The 27,327-nt window shown below is 42.5% G+C and overlaps 1 protein-coding gene across 1 annotated transcript in view; it reads left to right on the top strand.

Annotated features, from left to right (window-relative positions):
- The first annotated feature begins 3,981 nt into the window (after positions 1-3,981).
- The window catches only part of dhrsx (dehydrogenase/reductase (SDR family) X-linked), a 393,322-nt gene continuing 369,976 nt past the window's right edge, over positions 3,982-27,327 (top strand). The window contains exon 1 of the mRNA XM_073044204.1: positions 3,982-4,080. The gene's annotated coding sequence lies outside the window, so the exon portion shown is untranslated. The remainder of the gene's footprint in view (positions 4,081-27,327) is intronic.

Here is a 27,327-nt window from a genome sequence, read left to right as displayed (position 1 = left end):
TCCCTAAGACTTTTGCACAGTACTGCATATTGTGAAATTTGTTGTTTTGCAGCAGTACGGTGCAATACATAAAAATTACCATAACTTACTAAAACAAATAAATAGCATAAAAGAGGAATAATGATGCAGGTCTCATGGGTTCATGGAGCATTCAGAAATCTGATGGCAGAAAGGAAGAATCTGGTCCTAAAAAGTGAGTGTGCATTTCCAAGCTCCTGTACCTCCTCCCCAATTGTAGTAATGAGAAGAGGGCATGCCCCAGATGGTAAGGATTGCTAATGGTGGATGCCTCCTTTTTGAGACACACCTCAATGATGAGGCAGCTGGTGTCCACGATGTAGCTGGTTGAGTCTGCAACCTTCGGCAGCTCTTTCCGATCCTGTGCACTGGCCCGTCCATATCAGACAATGATGCAACCAGTCGAAATCTGCGCAGGTCTTTGGTAACATGCCAAATCCCCTCAAATTCCACATGAAATATAGCCATTGGCATGACTTCTTTGTAATGACATCAAAATTTCAGATTTTCAGAAATGTTGACACCCAGCAATTGGAAGCTGTTTACTTCTCCCATTCTTACAAACAGCAAGTTCAAGATCTTAAAAATTCTGTGGCTTAGATATTTCCAATATGGCCACCCTCAGAGTGGAGGAACATCACCTTGTATTCCGTCCGGGGACCCTCCAAGCTGATGGCACGAGTATTGATTCCTCCTTCTGGTGAACAAAAATTCTCCTCCTCCTTTCTCTATTTCCCACTCTGACCATTTTATTTTTTTTTCACCTGCCTGTCACTTCCCCCTGGGTCCCCTCCTCCTTTCCTTTCTACTCTTGTCCACTTTCTTCTCCCATCAGATTCTTTGTTCTCCAGCCCTTGACCTTTCCCACCCACCTGGCTTCACCAATCACCTCCCAGCTTGCCTCTTCACCCTTTTACGTTTTAATTCAGGCATCTTACCTACTTCCGTCTCGGTCCTGAAAAAGGGTCTCAGCACAAAACACGGACTATTGACTCTTTTCCATAGATGCTGCCTGATCTGCTGAGTTCCTTTGGCATTTTGTGTGTGTTGCTTTAGGTATTTATCCTCGTCCCCCCCAACCCCCCGTGTCGTTTGATGGGCTAGTGTCCATGTTGGAGCTGGCTGTATACAACCTTTGGCAGCTTTTTCTGAATCTGTGCAGTGGCCCCTCCATACCAGACGGTGATGCAACCGTTCAGAATACTCTCCATAGTGCATCTGTAGAAATTTTCTGAAGTCTTTGGTGACGTACCAGTTCTCCTCAAATTCCTAATGAAATATAACCGCTGTCTTTGTAATTGCCTCAACATGTTGGGCCCAGGACAGAGTTTCGGAAATGTTGACACCAAGGAGACTTTAGTGACACACCAATTCAATGGAATGAAGGAGAAGAGCATGATGATTTAGAACACAAGAGATTTTGCCGTTGCTAGGAATCCAGCCTAACACACACAAAATGATGGAAGAACTCAACAGGTTGGACAGCAGCTATGGAAAGGAGCAAAGAGTCAACGTTTCTGGCTGAGTATTAGTAGGAACAGTTACCATGGATAAGAGTTTTTCTTTCGCAGTTATATGTAGGTAGATAGTATGAATGCTCACATGGCGTGCACTTCTAGTAAATTTGATCATCCTGACAAGCTTCTGCCCAGATTAAAGTAATTTGCCTGTATAAAGTCACGGCTTTTCACCTCCTCATGCCCCGGTGGTGAGCCGTAGCGCCACTACTTGGCGGGAGGTGATTGCAGCATCCCAAGTTTGCACGGGCAGTTTCCAAGATAAAGAGAGACGTGGGAATTTATAATGGCAACACGGAAGTATGGGGAGAATGCATGAATTTGAAGCGGGGCTGAATGTGTTTACATAATGCGGCTTTGCAAACCCTTGGACTCCAAGCGTCACTTTTTAAGCTGCATTTTTTCTATGTGCAAATCCATGGTATTACATTCACATAAAACACGTGTGCGCTGTAATATTCATTTCTGAATTGTCTGACATAAATATTGCTATTAATCCCATAAGCTCCTTCGTTTTACCTATTTGACTGGCGATTAGATGAAAAAAAACCCTCATCTCAATCATCGGGAACCTCCCAAACATTACGAAATGATCATTTAAAACGCAGATATACACGCTCACACCTCTGCAAAAGCATAGAACTGCCTTGAATGACAGCAGGCCAGTCTAAAGGAAAGTCCCCCGCTCCTGACAAAACCAATTTATCCCTGCTTTAATGATCTAAATAGATTTTACAAAACATTGCACCATTTAAGTTAACTCGAGTTTCAAATGAATAGTTATAATTTAGTAGTCACCGCTTATTGCTTGTAATTTAGAAGTCACTGTTTCATTAGTTATAATTTAGCAGTCACTGCACGGTGGTTTAAAATCTAAATGTAGTATTTTACGCGTATCTATTTTAGCCACAGCTGGCGGACACTGAAACCCCGCTGTATAATGTTTGCTGAATTATACCCTATGATACTTTCCCTCACACTCCGGATATTATTTCATGTAAATCTCAGAATCGCGAAGTCGATCTGTTACAAACGGAATTTGAAACAGGGACACATGGTACGTGTGTTGAGAGGTGTCATACTGTATGTCTGTATCTCGCTCTCCCTCCCTCTCTCACACACACTCTTTCTTTCTCTCTCTCTCACACACACTCTTTCTTTCTCTCTCTCTCACTCTCTCTCTCTCTCTCTCTCTCTCTCTCTCTCTCTCTCTCTCTCTCTCTCTCTCTCTCTCTCTCTCTCTCTCTCTCTCTTTTCACTACGGAATCTAAAATATTTTCACCCGTCCCTGCGCTGTGGTTTACAAGTGAAAAGCCATCCGGCTTGGGACCGCAGGACGCACAAGAAGCGTGAAATGAATTGTTGATATCCAAGTCAGGTTTGGTCTTCCATTCTGCAATAAAATCCCTTGGGATCAAAGGGATTCGGGAATATGGAAGGGTTAAAATCTTCCCATTTAAGGACGATAAGTGCTTAATAAAATAACATCACACACAGTCAATCTGAAAAACCAGGAAGGGAGAGAGAGAGAGAGAGAGAGAGAGAGAGATACAAAGGGACAGAGAGCGAGAGAGAGAGAGAGAGAGAGAAATCCCTCCATCACGTGAAATCAACAGCGCATTGGGAAGGTTTCTTCCTGGAATACTAATCAATGTCTCCTCTCTCTAACACATACATACGTCTGCTCCGTTGACATCGAAGGATTGGCTAGGAAAGATTAAGAAACAGAACTTTGATTCTCATCGGGTCTCTGCCTCTTCCGGGAGTGAGTGAGTGTGTTACAAGTGTGTAAATCGCCAATCCACCCCCCTCCCCGATCGGTTCTACTCTGGAAGTCCTGAAGATAGTTTGCTTCACTTCGACTCGGAGATCGCTACGTTGGATACACACTCTCTCTCTCCTCCACATCTCTCTCTCTCTCCACATCTCTCTCACCTTCACTCTCTCCCTCTCTCTCTCTCTCTCTCTCACCCTCCCTCTCTCGCTATCTCTCTATCACCCTCTCTCTCTCTCTCTCTCTGTCTTTAGCCCATTCCCCCCTCCCCACCCTCATTCCTGATTTTTTTTGGGCGATTTCTTCCATGTGGGCCATGCTAACGTTCGATGTGCTCAGAAGAGCCTTCTGATTCAGATCTCGGGGAGGAAGCTACCTATTTTTTTGAACTCTCTGCCGAGTTGACACTAGAAAGCACCGTCCTTCTTGCAGAGACGTATTTTGTCTGGAACTCTGGTAGTGTGCCGCGGTGTCCAACCGGCAGCCTGGCTGTCAAGGGGTCGCTTGTGACTTTCAACAACAGTATTGTTGTCATTTCGAGCTCTGATACATTTATACCCAGGAGTTCCGGATGTCATGCAGTCTTTCATCTCTCCGGTGACAAAGGCTATTTTGGTCGCCTTGTTTATTTTTGCCATACTGCTGATTCTTTATGTGATCCTGTGGTACATCTGCCGAGATGTCGATTGTGATCACGGCATCTGATTTGGGAGGCGAGACACGCTGAGGACAACCTGACATTGACCAGCGGAGGAAGAACCTGAAAGAACGGTGAGTGCAGTTGCTCTTGCCACCTCCGCCACCCCCCCCCCCCATCTCCCCACCCTCTTCCAATGTGTTAACGTGGATCTAACACCAACCTTCTGCAACCACAGGATGAAAAACATCCGTTGACGTGGCACAGATTTTATCCCTAAAATTATGTGCAATGTTGTTATTTCTGTTAGTCTAGATGTTAAACCTGATTCAATTGGTTTCACCTTGCATTAAGAATACAGCCTGGCTGTGCCACGTCCATCACTGAACTTGTTACTTTCTTAGCAGAGCCCTGGAAGTTTTCTTACAGCAGATTTGTATTTTTGAAATGTGTGTGTGTGTGTGTGTGTGTGTGTGTGTTGTATGTTCTGTTGGGGTGCGTGTCTGTGTGTACTGTATGTGTATGCGTGTGTGTGTCAGTGTGTACTGTATGCGTTTGTGAGTGTGTGTGTCTGTGTGTGTGTTATATCTAATGTGTGTGTCTGTGTATACTGTAAGTGTATGCGCGTGTCTGTATGCACTGCATGAGTGTGTCAGTCTGTGTCTGTGTGTACTGTATGTATGTGTATGCGTGTCTAGTGTGTGTGTGTGCGTGTGTGTGTGTGTATGCGTGTCTAGTGTGTGTGTGTGTGTGTGTGTGTGTGTTTGTGTGTGTGTGTTTGTGTGTGTGTGTGTGTGTGCGTGTGTGTGTGTGTGTGTGCGTGTGTGTGTGTGTGTGTGTGTGTGTGTGTGTGTGTGTGTGTGTGTGTGTGCGTGTGTGTGTGTGTGTTGGGGGTTGGGTGGATGTGGCAAAGAGTGGTGACTAGAAAGGTTGGGAATATCCCCCTTACACTCGCTCATTTGCGAATCAGTGCTCTTTATTGATCAGCGGGAAAGCGGATAGGTGCGGTGCTTTTCAAAGGCTCCTTTCCCATTTAAAAAGAACCAGTCACCATATCCGGATTAACTTTGGCACACATTGGCTTCTGTCTTTATGTATAAATATGCGATTGTCCATATCTCCTCGGCATGCATCAAAACACAAACGCTGAAATCATTGTAGTGGGAGAGGCGAGCGGTTTTAACATTTTCTTCACGTTTGCTTCGACCAAACCGTATTTGTCTCACAATCCCGGGCAGTCACGAATTGAATCCCCCACATATCACGGCGCGTCTCAGTTCCCAGGTTATACGCGGGTCGGGTCTCACGCTCATCTTTGAAGCACTTCGGTAATTCTTTAAATCAAAAATGTTCGCTCCATAGAAGCGCACGGATTATTTTTGTTTTGGGGGCAGGGCAAAAACGAAGAGCATTTCGCGAAAAAAAAACTGAGTAATCTTTGGAGAAATGTGCTGGTGTGGATGTATCCTGAGTTTTAAACGAACGGGAACATCCGTAGGTTCAGCCAGGTTGTGAAAAACTAGCTTCAATTAACTTTTCTTGTTATAACGCTACACAGATCATATTCTGATTTTCCCTACAACAACATAGAGAGAATTAACTATCCCCCCCTCACAAAAAAAAAGCCCAGAGAAATCACATCTCCATTTTCCTCATCACTGTTTATCTCCATGTTAATTTGCGCAGAGGAAGCTTCGATAATTTCGGCGCGGTGCGCAGACTGCTAAACGCACCTTGCAACAACCTGTATAGTCAGGTGCAATGTTTCAATTTAATTGAATATTAATCAAATATTTTTTTCTGCGCTAGCAGAATAGGTCATTTGTTTAATAGATGTGCGTGCACTTAATAATAAGTTCAAAATACCAAATGCAACAAGTTGTTTATAGGTAGAGCGGCAGTAATGAAAACATACATTACCCGTATAGTGCACGTCACATTCTCCTCTCCGGCTTCACTCCGTAATGCTTCGAATTTGACAGGCCATCTCATTTAAGTGAAGATTAATTTTGTAAAACTACATTTCATATATCATGTCCACGTTAAAAAAAAACAAATTTCACAAGGTATGCCAATGATATTAAACCTGATTCTGATTCTGAGCATAATCCTCTTCTCAAGGACATTACTGTATTAAGTGTGCGCTTGCAGGTTTAATGGTTTAGATCTAATTTGTAAGTTTTTTTTTAAATGCAAGGACGATCAATTCCAAAAACTGATTGGTTCTTCCGTCAAATTTTTTTTACCCCCCAAAAATGTCTGTTTATTTGTGACGCTATAATAGCGTGCAATACACCATCAGAGAAATTGACAAACACTATTTCCCGCCCGGAGTGATTCCTCTGAACCATCAGAGTTGCCTATTACACAAAGGAGAAACGTTATTCCCAATTTCCACCATTCACGTGGTGCGTCTTTCCCTCATCCCTTCCTCAACTTTTCTAGTGCCATTCTCACTGTAAGGGTATCAACCAATACCCACTGTCATTCACTGACTCCACAATCGTCTTGACAACATTTCACCCTGGGACTCTCAGTAAGGAATCTATCTCAGCCATGGGCACTCCCCTCCATCCAGGGCATCTTCAAAAGGCAATGTCTAAAAAAAAGCTGCATTCTTCATGAACCACTGAGAACAAGCCCCCTTCTCATTACTACTATCAGAGAGGAGGTGCAGGAGCCTAAAGGCACACACTCAATATTTTAAGAACAGCTTCATCTCCTCCACTATCAGAAGTCGAACTGGACAATGAACCAACCCATGAGCTTGCTCTCTTTTTGCACTATTTATTTATTTTTAAATATATATCTTACCATAATTTATAGTATGTTTTATGTGTTATGCTGTACTGTCAGTGCAAAACTGCAGACCAAGAGAAAATTTGAAGATGCTGGAAATCCAAGCAACACACACAAAATGCTGGAGGAACTCAGTAGGCCAGACAGGATCTATGGAAAAGAGCACAGTCGGCATTTCGGGCCAAGACCTTTCAGCAGGACATACATTTCCCAACATACGTTAGTCATAATAAACCTGATTCTGATTACATTTTTCCAGTTACCCCATTCACTGCTGCATCAGTTTGATAATGCCAACTTCCACACTAAAACTTCCAATACACTCTTCTTTTTCTTTGAACTAGTTTTATGGTTGACAGGGACCTCAATTCAGTCCATCTCATTTCTCACACTTGGAGTCATTGAGTCCTAAAGTAATACAACACAGGAACAGGTCCTTCAGCCCAACTTGTTCATACTGATCAAGAGGTCTGCTTAAGCTAAGTCCCATTTGCTTGTGTTTGTCCTATGTCCCTCTAAACCTTTCCCACCCAAGTGACATACCAATTCTCCTCAAAGTCCTAATGAAGTATAGCTGTACAAGTGCCTTCTAAATATTGGCAGTGTACCTGCCTCAACCACTTCCTCTGGTAGCTTGTTCCATATAAGCACCACTTCTGCATGAAGGTGTTTTCCCCCAGGTTCCTTTTAAATCTTTGCCCTCTTACCTTGAACCTAATCCCTGGATTTTTAGATTCCCTGTCCTTGGGAAAAAGAGTGTGCATGTTCACCCTAGCCATGTCCCTCTTGATCTTATACACCTTCCTGAGGTCACCCCTCAGACTCCTACACTCCAAGCAATCAAGACCGGGTCTGTCCACACTCTCTGTAACTCATGCATTTGAATCCCAGTATCATTCTAGTAAAACGTTACTAGAATTTATAGAGTTATATTTGACTTCACACTTCATCTCACCATTCTCCACATTAATTTTGCTGTGTTCAGTGTTCATCTAATTTTCATAAAGCATTGAATATAGATCATTACAGCTCAGTACTTACTCTTCAGCCCACAATGTTATGCTGACTTTTAACCCACTCTTAGATTAATCTAACGCTTTCCTCCCATATAACCTTCCATTTTTCTATCCACCTACATACCTATCTTAAGAGTTTCTTAAATTCCCTTAATGCATCTGCCTCTAACACCACACTTGGCAGGAAGTTCCACACACCTACCACTCTCTGTTTAAAGAGCTTACTTCTGACATCCCCCTTATGCTTCTGTCCAATCAGCTTGGATTTCCACCCTAAGGAAAAAAATCTCTGGCTATCCACTTGATCTATGCTTCTCATTTTCATGTACAGCTCTATCAAGTTATCTCTCATCCTTCTACGCTCCAAAGAGAAAACTCCCATCTCACTTAACCTATCTTCATAAGACCTGCCCTCTAGTCTAGGCAGGACTTGCCTTTCCTTTCACTGTTCTAATGAGATCATTGCCCTGTGAAACCCTGGTCCATTCTTCATCTGTCCACCCAAGACCACCTTCTTGTCCCCTGAGACTTCGCTATGCAAGGAAGGATATACAGCCACACTCTGACCACACTCAGGTTGAAGGAGCAACAAGTTATATTCCATCTTGGTAACTTGATGGCATGAATATTGATTTCTTGAACTTCCAGTAATTACTCCTCCTCTTCTTCAACATTCCCCATTCGTGTCCCCCTCTCACACCTTCTCTTCTCACCTGCCCATCACCTCCCTCTGGTCTTGGCCCAATACAGTAGCTGTTTATTCTTTTCTATAGATGCTGTCTGACCTGCTGAGTTCCTCCTGCATTTTGTGTGTGTTGCTCTGGATTTCCAGCATCCACAGATTTTGTTGTGCTTGTGATGTGCAGTATTTATTATATTACCTTCCCTCTCCCCTGCACTATTATCCAGGGCCCTAAATACCCCTTACAGATGAAATATAAGAATGTAAGAAAGTAGGAGCATGAGTAGGCCACCCAGCCCCTCAAGACAACTACATCCATCGTCAAAGATCCCCACCATCTGGGCCATGCCACCTTCTTGCTTAAGGTACGGGAGCCTGAAGTCCCACACCACCACATTCAGGAACAGTTACTTCCCTTTAACCAATCATTTCTTCAATCAACCAGCTAACCCCTAAACACACCATTAATATAGCGACACTATGACCACTTTGCACTACAATAGACCTTCTGTTGTTCTCTTTGTTGTTTGTCTTGTATGATTTTGTATAATTTAAATTTATGTTTTTCTTGTGAATACTGTGTTTCTAACACTAAGTGCCCGTGATGCTGCTGTTATTAGGTTAAACATTACATCTGTGCATACATGTACTTGTGCAAAAGACAGTAAACCCAACTTGACTTGAAACCTGACACCCCATTCAATATGATTACGGCTGATTGGATCAGGGCTTCACTTCCGTTCTTGTGTCATAGCCCCCATTTCTCAAATCTACTTCCTCTCTAATGATCTAGCTTCCTCTTCCTTTAGGGATGGAGAATACCAGAGATTTAACACCCTTTGCAAGCCATCCCTCAGGCAGGAATTTTTAATCATTGCTCCCTGACGTTCAGAATCAGAATCAGGTTTAATATCATCGACATATAGCACGTCATGAAATTTAATGTTCTGAGGCAGCGTTACTGCGCAATTCATAAAATACTATCAATTACAATAATATATACATAAACAAGTAGTGGAAAAAGAGAGCAAAAATAGTGAGGTGTTGTTCATAGGTTGACTGTCCATTCAGGAATTTGATGGTGGAGGGGATCAAGTTGTTCCTAAAACATTGAGTGTGAATCTTCAGGCTCCTGTACCTCCATCCTGATTGTAGTAATAAGAAGAGAGCATGTCTTAGGTGATGGGCGTCCTAAATGGTGGATACCTCCTTTTTGAGGCATTGCCTTTTGAGGATATCCTCGATGCCAGGGAGGCTAGTGCCCATAATGGAGCTGGCTAAAGTTTCATGTAGAAACTATGACACATCATTCAAAATTCCACCCTTGCGCAAACATCTCGACGTCTACCTTAAAGATCTATGGAGAGGAATATGCAGTTGATAGTTTGGGCTGAGACACAAGCGTTGACTGCTTGTTCCACTTGATCAATGCTGCCTGACCTGCCGAGTTCATCCGGCACTTTGAATGTATTGCTCAAAATTTCCTGCATCTGCGGAACCTCTAGTGCTTTCAACATCTACCCTTGTGATTTTATGTTTCAATACATCGCCCTTCCAAATTCCAAAGAGCACAGATTTAGTTTCTTTAGCCACACATGATAGGATAACCCACTTATACCAGGATTTAACCAAGTAAATCTAGCTTAGTGAATCCCTTTTGGACTGCTTCTAATGCTGGTATATATTTTTAAAAAATCTGTGCTTCTTTTAACTTTGACTGCACACAATATGTGTTCATCTGCGCCGACAAGACCAAGTGTAGACTGGTGACAATTCAGGTCCCGACACTAATAGTTTTATTGTCTGGATCTGATGTCTACATCTGAATATTGTTTAAGCACTAGACATTTAACAGAGTATCTTTTAAGCAATGCCTGGATTTGAATATTTATTTAAGCAATATTACTTCATTGTTTTTTCCTGGGTAAAGGTTTGTCCACTGTCCTTTTTTAAAATCTTGAACCTCTACAGTTTTGTAATGTTAAGAACTAGAATTTATTATTACTAGAACTAGGTTTATTATTACTGACATATGCCATGACATTTGCTGTTTTGCTGTAGTAGTACAGAGCAAGGCATAAAAAACTGTAAGTTTTAATAAATAATCAAATAAATAGGTAGGTAGATACATAGATAGATAAATAAATAGTGCAAAAGAGGAACAGTGAGGTAGTTTTCATAGTCTATTCAGAAATATGATGGCAGAGGGCAAGAAGCTGTTCCTAAAACATTGAGTTTGTGTCTTCAGACTCCCCATTGTTAGTAATGAGAAGAGAGAGATGGTGAGGATCCTTAATGGTGGGTGCCACCTTCTTCAGGCACTGCCTTTTGAAGATGTCCTTGACGCTGTGCAGGCTTGTGCCCAGGATGGTGATTGCTGAGTCTACAACCCTCTGAACCCTCTTTCAAGCCTGTGATTTGGAACCTCCATACCCGGCAGTGATGCAACAGTTGGAATGCTCTCCACCATGCATCTGTAGAAATTTGAAAGGGTCTTTGGTGACATACCAAATTTCCTTCAACTCCCAATGTAACAGAACTGCAACTTGCCTTCTTCATGATTGCATCAATGTTTTTGGCCCAGAAAAGGTTAGTGAAAATATATAAGTTTTTTAATTACAAAAATAGAGTCATAGACTACTGCAGAACAGGCCTTATGGCCCATCTAGTCTGTGCCAAGCTATCATTATGCTTAGTCCTATTGACCCACATCCAGACCATTGTGCTCCAAACCTCTCCCATCCATTTACGTATCTAAACTTCTTTCATTCTTGCAATCAAACTTGTATTGACCACTTCCGCTGGAAGCTTGCTCCACACTTGCACCAGTCTCTGATTGAAGAATTTCCCCCTCAGGTCTCACCTTTTATCCTAAACCTATGACCTCTAGTTCTAGGCTCACCCAACCTCAGTGGAAAAAAAAACCTGCTTGCATTTATCCTATCAATATCCCTCCCCTAATATTGAATGACAATAAACAGAAACAGTAAAACAGGAAAAAGTATATGTCCCTCAACACAAGGATGACAACTGCTCTTCAACCTCATACCATTGCCTCGTCCCTTATTATCTAGCTAACCCATTTCTCATTGCAGTAAGGTACTGTGCAAAAGTCTTAGGCACATACCTGAATATGTAGTTAGGGTGCCTAAGACTTTTGCACAGTACTGTAGTAATTTTATGTATTGTAATTTACTGCTGCCACAAAAAAAACTAATTTCATAATTTGGTGTGAGTGATGATACCTGATTCTGATAGGGATCTCTGTTGGTGACTGAAAATGGGAAGTGAGCAGGGAGAGGGGATTCATGGTTAGGAAAAGAGGAAGGGAGGGGGAAGCACCAGAAAGACATTCTGTAATGATCAATAAACCAATTGTTTGAAATCAAATCACCTTGCCTGGTGTCTCAGGGCTGGGTGTGTCTGCACCATTGCCACCACCCTACCCTTGGCATTCCTTCTCTGCCACCTGTCCCACACCCCTCCTGCAGTGCTCCACCCTCACCATTCCCAACATCCTTTGCTCCCACCAGATTTACAAACTCGCTCTTTGTGACAAATACAGTACTGTGTAAAGATCTTAGGCACCCTAGCTACAGTGTATAAATGTGCCCAGGACTTTTGCATAGTACTGTATATAAAGATTCACAAACGTCGTGCATCCAATCACCTCAGCAAACTAAACTAAAATATAAGCAAAATCATACACCAACTCATCAAGATATCAGTTGATTAACTATTTCTTAACTATTTCAACTGATGATTAGTCCAGGAAAGCTCAGTTGTTCTCTTTGGAGTGAAGTTGAGAGATTATATACAAGATCATGATTGGGCTAAATAGGGTAAATATGTGGATGGTTTAAGGATCAAAAGACAAAATTAGAATGCAGATCAAACAATTATGGTCTTAGGGTCTATACAGGATGGAGGGAATGAGGAGAACTATCTCAAGCACAGAATGCTTAAGCTCTAGAACTCACTGTTTGTAGGAATGGGGGAAGAAATAGAAAGGGTGAGAAGCTTGAAGTTCCTGAATGTCAACATTTCTGAAAATTCTATTCTGGGCGCAATATATTGATGTAATTATGAAGAAAGAATGACAGCAACTATATTTCATAAGGAGTTAGAGAAGATTTGGCATGTCACCAAGGACTTCAGCAAATGTCTACAAATGTACTATGGAGAGCACTCTGACTGGTTGCATCATCGACTGATAGAGAGGCATTACGTACAGGATTGGACAAAACTGCAGAGGGTTGTAAACTCAGCCAGCTCCATCATGGGCACTAGCCTCCCCAGCATCGAGGACATCTTCAAAAGGTGATGCCCCAAGAAGGTGACATTGATCATTAAGGACCTCAACACCCAGGACATGCATTACAGGCGCCTGAAGACATACATTCAACATATTCAGGTCTCAGCCTGAAACATTGACTGTACTTTTTTCCACAGATGCTGCCTGGACTGCTGAGCTGCTCCAGCGTATTTTGTGTGTGTTGCTTCAACATATTAGGAATAGCTTCTTCCCCTCCGCCATCAGATTTCTGAATGGTCCATAAACCCATGAACACTACTTCACTATTTTGCTCTCTTTTGCACTCCTTTTTTCCCCCAATATATTTCTTATTGTAATTTACATTTTTTTATATGTTCTGCACTGCAGTGCTGTGGCAAAACAATACAATTCACAACATTCTGTACGTCAGTGATAATAAACCTGAATATGATTCTGATTTTATTGATGACCTGTCATATAAAGGTTCTTTATGTTGTAGATATTCTATATGGACTGCTACTTATATTGTTTATAAACTATTCTACGTAACTTATTGTATGTGTTTTAAGATGTTCACTGCATTAAGGTTGTGTCAGTATTGTCCTGACAGGGATTAATTTAGCATTATTCAGGGGTTTTCGGATGTCCAACCAGTAAAAAAATATGTTCTGCCAGCATTTTGTGTTTTTTAAAAATATGGAAAAAGTCTTGAGCCTTAGATAATGACTTAAATAAATCTTTCTTTCAACTGTAATCGGTTTCAGGAAAGGTTTGGAAGTCATTTTCCCCTCACCTTCTCTTGCCTCTTGAGAAGCCATACAGTGAGTGTCTCCTGATTGTTACCTGGGTCAGAAATAATAGGAAGTAAAGAGGAAACAGCAAATTAATGCTCAAAGGAGATTATTCAGAAATTGTTATTATAGGATGATGCTTACCTGACAATAGCACACCAAGCCCCCTCCAATCCAGGAAATGCTGGAAGCATTCAGCAGATCAGATAGCATCTGTGGAAAGAGGATTAATGTTTGTAGTGGAGACCCTTTATCAGACAATTGCTGAACCTTGCAAAATATCCATCTCTAGGAGCTGGAGGCTGGTGCAAAAATTGGGGAAGCAGTCTCACGGATGAGTTAAGCACCAATAATTATTTGCACTTATAGGATGCAAAGCTGGGCTGAGAACTGGCAGATAGAGTTCAACCCAGAAAAGTGTGAAGTGATTGGCTTTGGTCGGTCTACTATGAAGGCAGAATATAGGGTTAATAGCAGTGTGGAGGAACAGAGGGCTCCTGGGGCCCATGTCCATAGATGTCTCAAAGTTGCTGTGCAAGTTGGTGGGGTTGTTAAGAAGGCATATGGTGTGATAATCTTCACTATGTTCTATGTATGTTAACAAAGTGCCTCAGAGCACCTCAGAAGAACACTACTAGATATGAATGACAGACATGAGAGAAAATGACTAAGAAAACAGTGTAATAATTATCTTCTAAGGACCACCTTAATGAGTAAAGAGGCTGATAGAGGGACCATGCACTCAGAAGCTACCTTATTAGGTACATAGTGGAACCCGGTCTCCCACTGCTGTAAACCATCCACTTCAAGGTTTGTCATGTTGTGCATTCAGAGATGCTCTTCCGCATACCACTGTCGTAACGCGTGGTTATTTGAGTTACTGCCACCTTCCTGTCAACTTGAACCAGTCTGGCCATTCTCCTCTGACCTCTCTCATTAACAAGGTGCTTTTGCCCACAGAACTGCAGCTCACTGGATGCTTTTTATTGTTTGTTCTTCACACCATTCTCTGTAAACCTAGACACTGTTGTGCGTGAAAATCTCAAGAGATCAGGAATTTCTGAAGTACTCAAACCACCCTGACTGGCACCAGCAATCATTCCAAGGTCAAAATCACTTAGATCACATTTCTTCCACAGTCTGGTGTTTGGTCTGAACAACAAATTAACCTCCTGACCACGTCTGCATGCTTTTATGCATTGAGTTGCTGCCAGATGATTGGCTGAAGCAAAGGCAAAAGTTTTAAATCAGATGTTATTTATTTATTTTTATTTTTATTTTGTTTAGAGATACAGCACGGTAACAAGTCTTTCTGGACGAAAGAGTGTGCGCCATCCAGTTACACCCATATGATGAATTGACTATCTAAAACACACATTAACCCATACTTCTTTGGGATGTGGGAGGAAACTAGGGTCCCCAGAGGAAGCCCATGCGGTCACCAGGAGAACATGCAAACTCCTTACAGACAGTGGCAGAACTGGACCCAGGTCGCTGGAGCTCTAATAGTGTTATGCGAACCCTGCCATGGCAAAATTGCTGCTGGGAGGTCGCTTGATATAACTCAATTGTCGTAACGTGTTTGTAACACAGTAGTCAAGTAAGAGAACACACAGGAAGAGTACTGGATCTAGAACCATGAGTTTGGATCTAGAACCATGAGTTTGGATCCAATGCTGACAGATAAGGAATATAAAATCAGAGTGATTAAATAAATCTGGAATTAAAACTGGCATCAGCAACCACAATAATAATGGGATTCTTGTAAAAAAAAACATCTGATTTACAAATGTCTTTCAAAGAAGGAAAACTGCCATCCTTAGATATGAGGCATATGGGTTAGGATCAGTAAATTGTGGGCATGCTATTTTGGCGCTGGAAGAATTGTGACACTTTCGAGCTGCCCCAGCATGCATTGACATAAGTGACACATTTTATTGTATGTTTTGATGTATATGTGACAAATAAAACTATCCTTTGAAAGATTCTTTGAATCTTTACATGGAATGAATGGGCACAGTCTTTTTCCCAGGTTGGAGTATTTTTGTCAGAATAGGCTAATTGTCCTGTTTTATGTGGTATGACTATGGATCGTTGAGTCTATGTGACTGGTATAGATGAGTACTTGATGGGCAGATTGTACCAACAGGCTTATCTCTGTGATTGACTATGTGTGCGACATGCATCATTAAATATATTAATGGGTATATTTAAAGCAGAGTTTGATAGGTACTTGATTAATAAGGGTGTCAAGGGGCTCAGGGAGAAGGTAAGAGAATGGGACTGAGAGGGATAACAAATCAGCCATGATGGAATGGCAGAACGGACTCAAATGGCTGAATGGCCTAATGTCTTCTGGTCCTACACTCTTAAATTACTCTATTTCTCAGTACTTCTTCACTAGACTTGCTATTAGTGACTTTAAGACTGGTTCATCATAAGAATTTCTATTCTCTTGCTCCAGTTTCAAAGCATTTCTCATTACTTAGCTCCTATGTTGCTCTGGGTTTTAATTTTAAAAATAGAACTGGAAAATTGAGAATTGCTTGATTAGATTTTATTAAGGGGCGTTGACATACAAAACTGTAATTGTTACTTCCTTTTATTACTAGAATCCTTGACCTGACTTTAGTTCTCTCTCCCTGCATCTCGCTTTGGTCTTTTGGGGCATGGTTTCCACTTTACAGCAATATTAAAGTGTTTTTACAGAGTCAGGTTTGAACTCTGAACGGAGAACTGAGGCATCCCTAATGAATCATAGATTGATTCACAGCCCCACAGAAATTCAAAAGAGGACAGTCATGTCCATGCCAGCCAGAAACGGAGAGATTTAGGTCACCCCTCACTTTCCAGCTTTGGGGATGTAGCCCTACAGTTTATGATTCAGGATCTAATTTTTCACACACATCGTTGAACGTGATTGAGGCATCTTCCTCCTCTTCGCTGATAGAGGTTTATAAGATTATAAGCAGACAGAGAAAGAGTGGACAGTATCTTTTATCCGGGGTCACTGTTCCCTCTAAGCTGTGTGGGTGTGTGGCGACGAGGCCACGCAGTAACCGAAATACTCCTGCGCACGTAGCCTTTGTTAGCACGCAGCTGGAATAAAGACAGACAAGAAAATGTTTATGAAATGTGAAAGATTTTCTTTGTTGTTCTGTATTTCATCATATCCTTCAATTAATAAATAAAATCAAATGTATCTGATATTTCAATCTTCAGTTGAAATATTCATAGTATTCATATTACAAAAAAAATACATTTGAAGTGCCATGCTGTTTTCAGGCTGTGTAGAAATTTCCCATTCAGGGCAATGATTAGTCTGCGCAGGTGGAATAAAAAATTAGAGGGAGTGTTGCCCAAGGTCAGAACATCCAATACTAGAAGACGTGGATTTAAGGTGAGAGGGGGTAAGTTCAAAGGAGATGTGAGGGCCAAGTTTTTTACACTGAGAGTGGTATGTGTGTGGAATGCACTGCTAGGGTAGTGTCAGAGACAGATGCACTAGGGACTTCTAAGAGATGTTTAGATAGGCACATGAATTTGAGGGAAGTAGAAGGATATGGACATTGTATTATCATAATGGATTACTTTAGTTGGCCATTTCATTACTGATTTAATTGGTTTGACACAACATTGTGGGCTGAAGGGCCTGTTCCTGTGCTGTACTGTTCTATGTTCTATGTTCAAACATGTCAAGCAGTGAGTTCTAAAGGTCCATTATTCATTGCATGTAAATAAAGCCTCGTTAATGTCCTTTGAATTTCTTCAGTCATTTAATCTAAATTAAATTTCAGTTAAATTAAGTTAAATTTAAGTGAAATTTAACTTAAATTAAGTTAAAGTTAACTTAAAATTCACTTAACTTAGATTTAACTTATGTTCTTCAGTCATTTTCCTTAGATTTGTTCAGTCACTTAACTTAGATTTATGTCTCCCAGTAATTGGCCTCACTGGCAAATTTTCCTGGTATGTCTCTCATAATTATATACACATAAATTAAATCTCCTCTTACTCTCTCTTGTTTCTCAGAAACCAATCGCAGACTTGTTACTATCTCTCATCATCTATGAGTAACACAATATTCAGCCTCAGCAACATCTTTATAAATCTCCACTGCATTCCCTCAAGCATTATCGGACACTTATTGTAGTGGGGTGACTAAAATTGCCCATGGCTCAGCTTGCACAATTTTGTACAGGATCACTAGTTCTCCAGCAAAACTTTATAAAATCGTCTGTGCTCTCAATATATATTTGAAATATCATATTTCCATATTTGTTATGATATACAGTAGTGGAAAAGACTTAGGCGTGTATTTAAAGCTAGGGTGCCTAAGACTTCTGCACACTACTCTATTTGTCAATGTGGATCGGAAAGCAAGTTTGTAAATCTGGCAGGAGCAAAGGATGTTGGGACTGGAGAGGGGAGAGCACTGTGGGAGGGGTGTGGAATGGCTGGCAGAGAAGGAATGCCCGGGGCTTGTGTTGGCATAGCTACAGGCACACCCAACCCTGAGACGGTGGACAGGGTCATTTGATTCCGAACAATTGGTTCATTGATCATTACTGAATGTCTCTCTCTGATGCTTCCTGCTCCCTCCCCTCTTTCTTCCCCTTTTCCCAACAATGATTCCCCTCTTCTTGCCCCCTTTCCTGAGTCCACAATAGAGACCCATATCAGAATCAAGCTTATCATCGTTTATGTATGTCACTAATAGGAACCTTTAGTGGAGAGAATCCCAACTGATTGCATCATGGGCTGGCAGGAAAGCACCATTGCCCAAGAAGGGAAAATTCTACAGAAAGTGGTGAATACAGCCCAGTCCATCACATGAAAAGCCCTCCACAGTTACGGTGGAGAGGTGAGCCAGCAAAGAGCGAAGAAGGGGAGTAGCAGGAAAGGATGCTGAGGAGAATGGTGGACCGAGGAGGGGTACGGGGTGACAGATAGGATGTTAGTTGAGTGGGTTGGAGTTGGAAGACTGTGGCAGGTGAATGATAGATGAAGACAGGGAAAGAGGAAAAAGGGGGAAAAATAAATGGAGCAAGGTGAAGGAGGGGAGAGAGCTGCTGAGGGAGATGAGCAGGATCACAAAGGGTCCATTACAGTCCATCACAGGAAAAGCCCTCCCCACTGTTGAGCACATTTACATGGGCACTGTCTGTCACAAGAAAGCAGCATCCAACATCAAGGAGCACCACCAATCAGGCCATGCACTCTTCTCACTGCTGCCATCGGGATGGAGGTACAGGAACCTTGGGCCCCTCTCCACCAGGTTCAGGAACAGTTATTATCCTTCAACCGTCACACTCCTGAACTGGCAAGGATAATTTCACTCACCTCAATAGTGAGTTGATTCCACAGCTTTCACACTCACTATCAAGGAATCTTTAACTCACGTTCTCAGTATTAGCTACTGATGTACTATTTGACTTCTTTTCTATATTGGATGTTTGTCAGTCTTTGTTTCCAGAGTAATAGAGGCAGGTCCTTCAGCCCTTCTAGTCTGTGCCAAACCATTTAAACTGCCTACTCCCATTGACCTGCACTGGGACTATACCCCAACCATCCATGTATCTATCCAATGTATAGTTGAGTATAGTTTTTCATAAATTCTTTTGTATTTCTTTATTTTCCTGTAAATGCCTGCAAGAAAATGAGTCTCAGGGTAGTATATGGTGACATATATGTATTTTAACAATAAATTTACTTTCACTTTGAGATGAATGACAGTAAAATGCTTCTCCTCCTTATACTGGCTGTCCTGCCAGAAACTGAGAAACAACTAATGTGCAAAAGAAGAGAATTTGTGCAAGTACAATAATAATAATATTAACAATGTTGATAATAATCATACATCAGGTTTTACCAGATTGATGAGAAAATATATATTTAAAATAATAATGAGTAAAAAACATCAGAAGTTTGCTGAATTAAAAGAGGAAATTGAAAGACTATCAAACATGAATAGGGTATACATTGTCCCAATAGTAATATCTACAACTGATATCATCCCGAAATCACTACACAATAGCATTAAGCAATTAGGGCTATACAGTACTATTTATGTAAAGCCACAAGCCACAAGTCCCAAAGTTCCTAGCAATTGAGAAATGAGCATGCTTGGCTATGCTGAACCTTAGTTTTTAACAGCTTGAGCTTAGAAAAAATAAAAATATAACAATAGTAAATGAGTAATACTGAGAACAAGAGTTGTAGAGTCCTTGAAAGTTAGTTCATAGGTTGTGGAATCAGTTCAGTGTTGAGGTGAGTAAAGTTATCTATGCTGGTTCAGGAGCCTGATGGTTAAAGAGTAATAACTGTTCCTGAACCTGGTGGTGTGGTACCTTAAGCTCCTGTACCATCTTCCCGATGACAGTAGCAAGAAAAGAACATGTTCTGGATGGTGGGGTCCTTGATGATGGATGCTGCTTTCCCACGGCAGCACCTCTTGCAGGTGTGCCTAGTGGAAACACTCGAAGGAAACCCAAGTAGTCACAGATTGAATGTGCAAAGTCCACAGAGATAAAACTGAAGATCAGGGGTGAACAGCTCTACAGCTGAGCCGACTTGCTTATACAACTGCACAGAATGCAATGGCTATAATGCAAGCATTACTGGCTTTAAAGAAGCAGTAGGCAGCATGATAAAAAAAAGCAAGAAAGATTAACTTTATTTGTCAAATGTACATCAAAAAATCAAAACATACAGTGAAATACATACATGAGGAAATCTGCAGTTGCTGGAAATACATTGTGTCTAATCAACTCAGAGAGGATTTCTTCTTCCTTGTTTCTTTTAATTTTTCATCTGAGATGGGGTTGTTAATGACATCCATGGTTTTTCTATACTTTATGGCTATCTGAAGAAGATGAATCTCAGAGTTATATTTTGCATACATACTTTGATAATAAAGTGAAACTTTGAACCTTTGGATTGTGCGACTCACTAACCCTAACCTTACGTCTTTGGAATATGGGAGGACCAGAGCACACAAAGGAAATTCATGTGGTCATGGGGACAGTGAGCAAACTTCTTGCAGGTAGTCATGGGAATTAAACCAGAAACAGTTATTTCTGGCGCTGTAAAGCGATGTGCTAACTGCTGAACTACCATGCCGCCGTAGCATAGTCCATGATGTTTTGTTGCCCTTTTTAACCTACTCTAAAATCACTCAAACCCTGCCCTCCCATGTATCTCTTCATTTTCCTGTCATCCATGTGTCCATCCAAGACTCACTTAAAAGTCCTGAATGTATCTCCCTCCACCACCAGCCCTGGCAGGGGTTTCACACATCCTCTGTGGAAAAAAAAGCAACATTTTGGGGCAAGGGCTTGTAGTAGGTTCTAATAAGAATGGAGATGCTTGGGCCGGTCATGTTTGATAACCACACTGTGAGGCTACGTCCACACTAGACCGGATAATTCTGAAAACGCCGGTTTCGCGTAAAAACGATAGTTGTCCACACCAAGCATTTTTGAAGATACCTCCATCCACATTAAAACGGGTATTTAGGCGAACCTCCTCCTACTGCGCTTGCGCAGGACACATCTACAGAAAACAAGCGACATGTTTGGTATCGAATCTCACTGTGAAAGTGAATGTTTTTGCAGTTACAGACTAGAAAAACTTAAAAGGAAATTGCCGAACAACGGATAGCTTTTGGCTGTCGCGCAGGAAGACTTAAAACTTAAAAAAAAAACAAATACTGGAGCGTACGGAGGCAACCGACAGGGAGTTCACGGACAGATTGACCTGGCTGACGACGAACATTGAAAAACTGACTAACTCTGTTGCATTAATAAAGCACCTTGTTAAATGTATAAAACATGTCTGCATCAGTGTTATTTTGTATTTCCATGCAATGTTACATTAGGCTGTTACACATCTATTGCCAGAGAAGTACTTGCATAAATAGATAAACCACCTTCATACAAGCTAGGACAGAAAACAGGGCAAAGTGAGCATACTTATTTATTCAGCAAGTTATGGGTCAAAGTATTTGCTGAGTACATTTCGAACATTTCTGGCTTCAGCCTTGTTGCCGTCTGTTCTGAAATTGTTAGGTTGTGTGGGGAGTTGCGTTCAGGAAAACAATGAAATGCCACCATCTGTTCCAGCATGTCATTGCAGCGTTTCTATAAATCTCCGGTTACCCCCTCCATATTACTCTTGCCCAAGCAGCGTTGTCAAATTTACACACTCTGGAGGGTGTTTTAGAAAAGCTCCATTTATGGGGGAGGAAAACGGCATTTCAGTGTGGACGGAGGGTCAAAACGAAGAGAAAAAGCTTCGGTTATGGATTTATCCGGTCTAGTGTGGACGTAGCCTCAATGACATAGGCTCTGCGTGCCTTCCAGGACTGGCTCACAAGACTCTTCCAGGCCAGTCCTGGGAGATAAGGAGAGCTGGTGCCACTGAGGCTCCCTCCCACCATGTAGAACCATTCTTTTTTATTAATTTATTGAGATACAATGTGGAATAGTCCCTACCAGCCCTTTGGGCTATCCTGCCCAGCAATTACCCCGATTTAATCCTAGCCCAATCAGCAAAGCTAAAATGTCTTCATTTCAATGAGCAACATGTGGGGATCAACAGGGACAGCATCCACACCAAGGTGAAGCTATACCAGAGCTGTGTTCTGTCCACTCTCTTGTACGGGTCAGAATGCTGGTGCATGACAGACAGTGACCTCACCAAGCAGTCGCCAAGCCTCCGGAAGATCCTCCACATTTTCTGGCCAAGTAAGATCTCCAACTACGCCCTACTCCTTCAGTGTCAGCATGGCCACAATCAACATGAGGAAACGTTGGAGACAGATTGGGTACGTGATGGGAGGCCAACTCCATCATCAAGTTAGCACTTTGTTAGAGCCCCGAAGGGCGGAGGAAGCACGGGGGACCAACGACAACGGCACTGGACTGTAGAAAAGAGGATGCTGAACCACACCTGGGGCACAATAGCAAAGAGGGCCACGGCAAACAGATGGAGGACCCTCATTGCTGCCCTAAACACCAGTGGCATAACGGGCAGTAAGTAAGTAAGTTAAGTTCATTGTCATTTAACTATATACTTTTATACAGTCAAACGAGGCGTTTCTCCAGACCAGTACAGTAGTACACATAACACACAATAACTTAGTAAAGAAGGGTAAAATGTACAGTTGAATTATGCATAAATAAACAAAGTAAAATGCATAAATTAAATATTTTAAGCTATGGAACAGATTAACTGGTGACACTTTGAATGCAATACAGCAGGGAGTTCAGAAACCTATTAACCTGAGTGAAGAAGCTGTTTCCCATCCTGATCATTCCTGTCTTTCTGCATCGGAGTATCCTGCCTGATGGTAGAAAGTCAGAGAAGATGCTGGTGGATGGGTGGGATCCTTGATAATACTAAAGGCAGCACTCTTGATGGATGGTAGGAAGACCCCTATGATCTCCTCAGCCACTTTCACCATCCTTTGTAGGGACTTCTGGCTGCTCCATACTAGATGGAGATGCAGCTTGTCAAGACACTCTCAGCGGAGCTCCTGGAGAATTCAGTTAAGACGGGAGGGGGTGGAGAGGAGCCTGTTTTGTTTCAGTCTCCTCTGGAAGTGGAGGCGCTGCTGTGCCATCTTGTTCAGGAAGTAAGTAATCACAGGACAATTTACAACGGCCGATTTACCTACTAACCAGTATGTCTTTGGACTGAGGGAGAAAACTGGAACACCCGGAGAAATCCCAGGCAGTCTCGGGGAGAACGAACAAACTCCTTACATGCAGCAATGGGTGTCCCTGAGTTCAGCTTTATGTACACAAATTTAACGTATTTATCCTTCATTCATTTGTCTTCTGAACAAAATGTCCTGCATTAGTTGATGTCATTCATTTCTTCTGCTTCTTGAATAGGCTCTATTTTCTGTATGCTGGCAGTACAATAGACTGCCTGCTGTGAGTTGAATGCCCCGTACCATTTCAGCCTTTTCTCTGATGCAGTGTTGTCAAGAATTACTCTGTAATTACGAACGTCTCCTGTTCCCTAGTGACTTTCGGTTTTCAAGGAGGCTGAACAATAATACAGAGGTGAAGAAACAGAAACCCAGCAACAGCAAGGCTCAAAATATCTTCCAGTTGACTCTTTTTTTAAAATGTAGAAAGTAAAGTGAGGAGAAATGGCTTAGGAATGAAGATGGGGGGACCTTCTTCACTCGGAGGGTGGTGAGAGAACAGAACAAGCTAACAACAGAAGTGGGGGGATGCGGGTTCAATTTCAACACATGCAAAATGCTGGAGGAACTCAGTCCGCCAGGCGGCATCTATGGAGAGGAATAAAGAACCAGGTTTTTGGGCTGAGGCTGAGCTGCTCCAGCACATTGTGTGTGTTGCTCCGGATTTCCAGCATCTGCAGAACCGAAACACCAGGAAGTCTGCAGGGGCTGGGAATCCAAAGCAACACACACACAAAACGCTGGAGGAACTCAGCAGGCCAGACAGCATCTATGGAAATGAATTGACAGTCGATATTTCAGGCCAAGATCCTTCTTCGGGACTGAGATGGAAGGATGAAGATGCCAGATTAAAAAGATGGGGAGGAGGGGAAGGAAGCTAGCTAGAAGGTGATAGGTTGAAGCCAGGTGGGCGAGAAAGATCAAGGGCTGGAGAAGAAGGAATCTGACAGGAGAGGAAAGTGGACAATAGGAGAAGGGGAAAGAGGAGGGGACCCAGGGGGAGGTAACAGGCAGGTGAGAAGAAGCTAAAGGCCAGAGTGGGGAATAGAGGTGGGGGGACAAATTTGTTTACTGCAAGGAGAAACAGATATTCATGCCATCAGGTTGGAGGCTACCCAGATGGAATATAAGGTGTTGCTTCTCCATCCTGAGGGTGGCTGCACCTCGGCACCAGAGAAGGCCATGGACAGGTACGACAGAACAGGAATGGGGTTCGGAATTAAGATGATTGGCTGCCCGGAAGTTCCGCTTCTGGCAGATGGAGCGGAGGTGCTCGACATAGCAATCTCCCAATTTATGACATGTCTCAACGATGTAGAGGAGGCCACATTGGGAGCACTGGACACAATAGATGACCCCCGGAGATTTGCAGGTGAAGTGTTGCCTCATCTGGAAGGACTGCTTAGGGCCCTGAATGGAGATGAGAGAGGAGGTGTATGGGCAGGTGTAGCACTTGGGCCACTTGTAGTGATAAATGATGGGAAGGAGATTAGCGGGGAAGGATGATTGGACAAGGGAATCACGGAGCAGGCAATCCCTGCAGAAAGCGGGGTGGGGGGGGAGGTAAAGATATGTTTAGTGATGAGATCCCTTTGGAGATAGTGGAAGTTGAGGAGGGTGATGTGTTGGATGTGGAGACTCATGGGGTGGTAGGTTAAGACAAGAGGAATTCTATCATTGTTAAGGTGGTAGGAAGATGGGGTAAGCATGAAAAGGAGATCCGCATGAGGGCAGCATCGATGATGGAAGAAATGAAACCACGTACTATAAAAGAAGGAGGACATCTCCGATGCCCTGGAATGGAAAGCCACATCCTGGGAACAGATGCAGTGGAGGCAAAGAAACTGAGAAAAGAGAATGAAGGGTCTTGGCCCAAAACATTGTCTGTTTACCCTTTTCCATAGATGTTGCCTGGCCTCCTGAGTTCCTCTAGCATGTTGTGGGTGCTGCGTTGGATCTCCAGCATCGGCAGATTTTCTCTTGTTTGTGAGAAAAGGGAATAGCATTTTTACAGGAGATGGGGTGGGAGGAGATACAATTTCAACAGTTAAGAGAAGTTTAGATATGTAGAATGCGTGGATAGGAGGGCTATGGACAGCTGAGCTCCAGGTGAAAGTCAATGAGACTAGATGGGCTGAAGGGCATTCAGTGGTGGTCTATGACTATGACAAAGTGCCCAGTGAGTACAGGTTGGAGCTCCCATGTAATATCCAAGATTGAACAGTTGGTCACAGAAAGTGGTAGATACCACCCAGTCCAACACAAGCAAAGCCCTCCCCACCATGAAGCACATCTACAAGATGGACTGCCACAAGAAAGCAGCATCCCTTGACAAGGAGCACCACCATCGAGGCAATGTTGTCTTCGCATTGCTGCCATTGGGAAGGAGGTACTCCTGGAGGTCTTAGGTTCGGGAACAGTTACTACCCTTCAAACATTAGGCTTCTGAACCAGCATGGATAAAGTTAGTCACCTCAACTCTGAACTGATTCCACAACCTATGGACACACTTTCAAGGATTCTATCACTCATGTTCTCAGTATTATTTATTTACTTATTCATTTAATATTAATATTATAGGGTGACAGGGTGGAGATAGGTCTTTATCAAAGGAAGTGTAAGGCGCTCCTTCCCTTCGCTAACTTGTAGGTCACCCTAGGGCAAGGTGTAGCACCTGCTTAGCCCCATGATCAAGGTTACATAAAGCAATGGGAAAAGGTGGTGGATAGCCACATGAGCAGCCGGTGCAGATCACAAGTCCTGTTTATGCGACCACTGACACCAGGCAGACAATCTCCGAAGCATATTAATAATTGCTGGGGTCACCGATCTTGTACAGACACCATCCAGAAGGCAATGGCAAACCACTTCTGTACAAAAATTTGCCAAGGACCATCATGGTCAAGACCGTGATCGTCCACATCATACGACACAGCACATAATGAATGAATAAATTAATTAATATTATTTTGTTTTGGATTTGCACCAATTATCTGCTTTTGCACATTGGCTGTTTGTCAGTCCTACAAACATGAGAAAGCCTGCAGGTGCTGGAAATCCAAAGCAAGACACAAAACGCTGGAGGAACTCAGCAGGTCAGACAGCAACTACGGAAATGAATAAACAGTCGACGATTCAGGCTGAGATTCTTCAACAGGACTGGGGAAGAAAATGAGAAGTCATTGTAAGAAGGTGGGTGGGGGGGGGGAAGGAAGCTGAAGGTAGTAAGTGATGGGTGAAACTGGGAGGGGGAGGGGTGAAATAAAGAGCTGGGAAGTTGATTGGTGAAAGAGATCGGAAATCTAGAGAAAGGAAATCTGATAGAAGAGGACAGAAGACCATGGCAGAAAGGGAAGGGTGCAGAGCACCAGAGAGAGCTGATGGGCTGGTGAGGAGATAACGTGTGAGAAGGAAGAGGGAAAAGGAAATGAGGAATGGTTGGGGGGGGCAATTACTGGAGGTTTGAGAAATCGAAGTTCATGCCATTAGTTTGGAGGCTAACCAGACGGACTTTAAGGTGTCGCTCCTGCAGCCTGAGTGTGGCCTGCGGCAGTAGAAGGGACCATAGACTGATATGCCAAAATGGGAATGGGAATGGGAAGTAGAATTGAAATGGGTGCTCATCTGGAGATCCCGCTTTTTGTGAAGGATAGATAGATAGATAGATAGATACTTTATTCATCCCCATGGGGAAATTCAACATTTTTTCCAATGTCCCATACACTTGTTGTAGCAAAACTAATTACATACAATACTTAACTCAGTAAAAATATGATATGCATCTAAATCACTCTCTCAAAAAGCATTAATAATAGCTTTTAAAAAGTTCTTAAGTAGTTTACTTAAATACATTAAATACAATCAACCCCGGCACTTTAACATATCTTACTCCTGGCGGTTGAATTGTAAAGCCTAATGGCATTGGGGAGCATTGACCTCTTCATCCTGTCTGAGGAGCATTGCATCGATAGCAACCTGTCGCTGAAACTGCTTCTCTGTCTCTGGATGGTGCTATGTAGAGGATGTTCAGGGTTTTCCATAATTGACCGTAGCCTACTCAGCGCCCTTCGCTCAGCTACAGATGTTATACTCTCCAGTA

The sequence above is a fragment of the Hemitrygon akajei genome, chromosome 4 (genome assembly GCF_048418815.1).
Source record: "Hemitrygon akajei chromosome 4, sHemAka1.3, whole genome shotgun sequence".
Taxonomy (NCBI): domain Eukaryota; kingdom Metazoa; phylum Chordata; class Chondrichthyes; order Myliobatiformes; family Dasyatidae; genus Hemitrygon; species Hemitrygon akajei.
The sequence above is the reverse complement of the archived record's forward strand: the minus strand, read 5'-3'. Positions and strand labels throughout refer to the sequence as shown.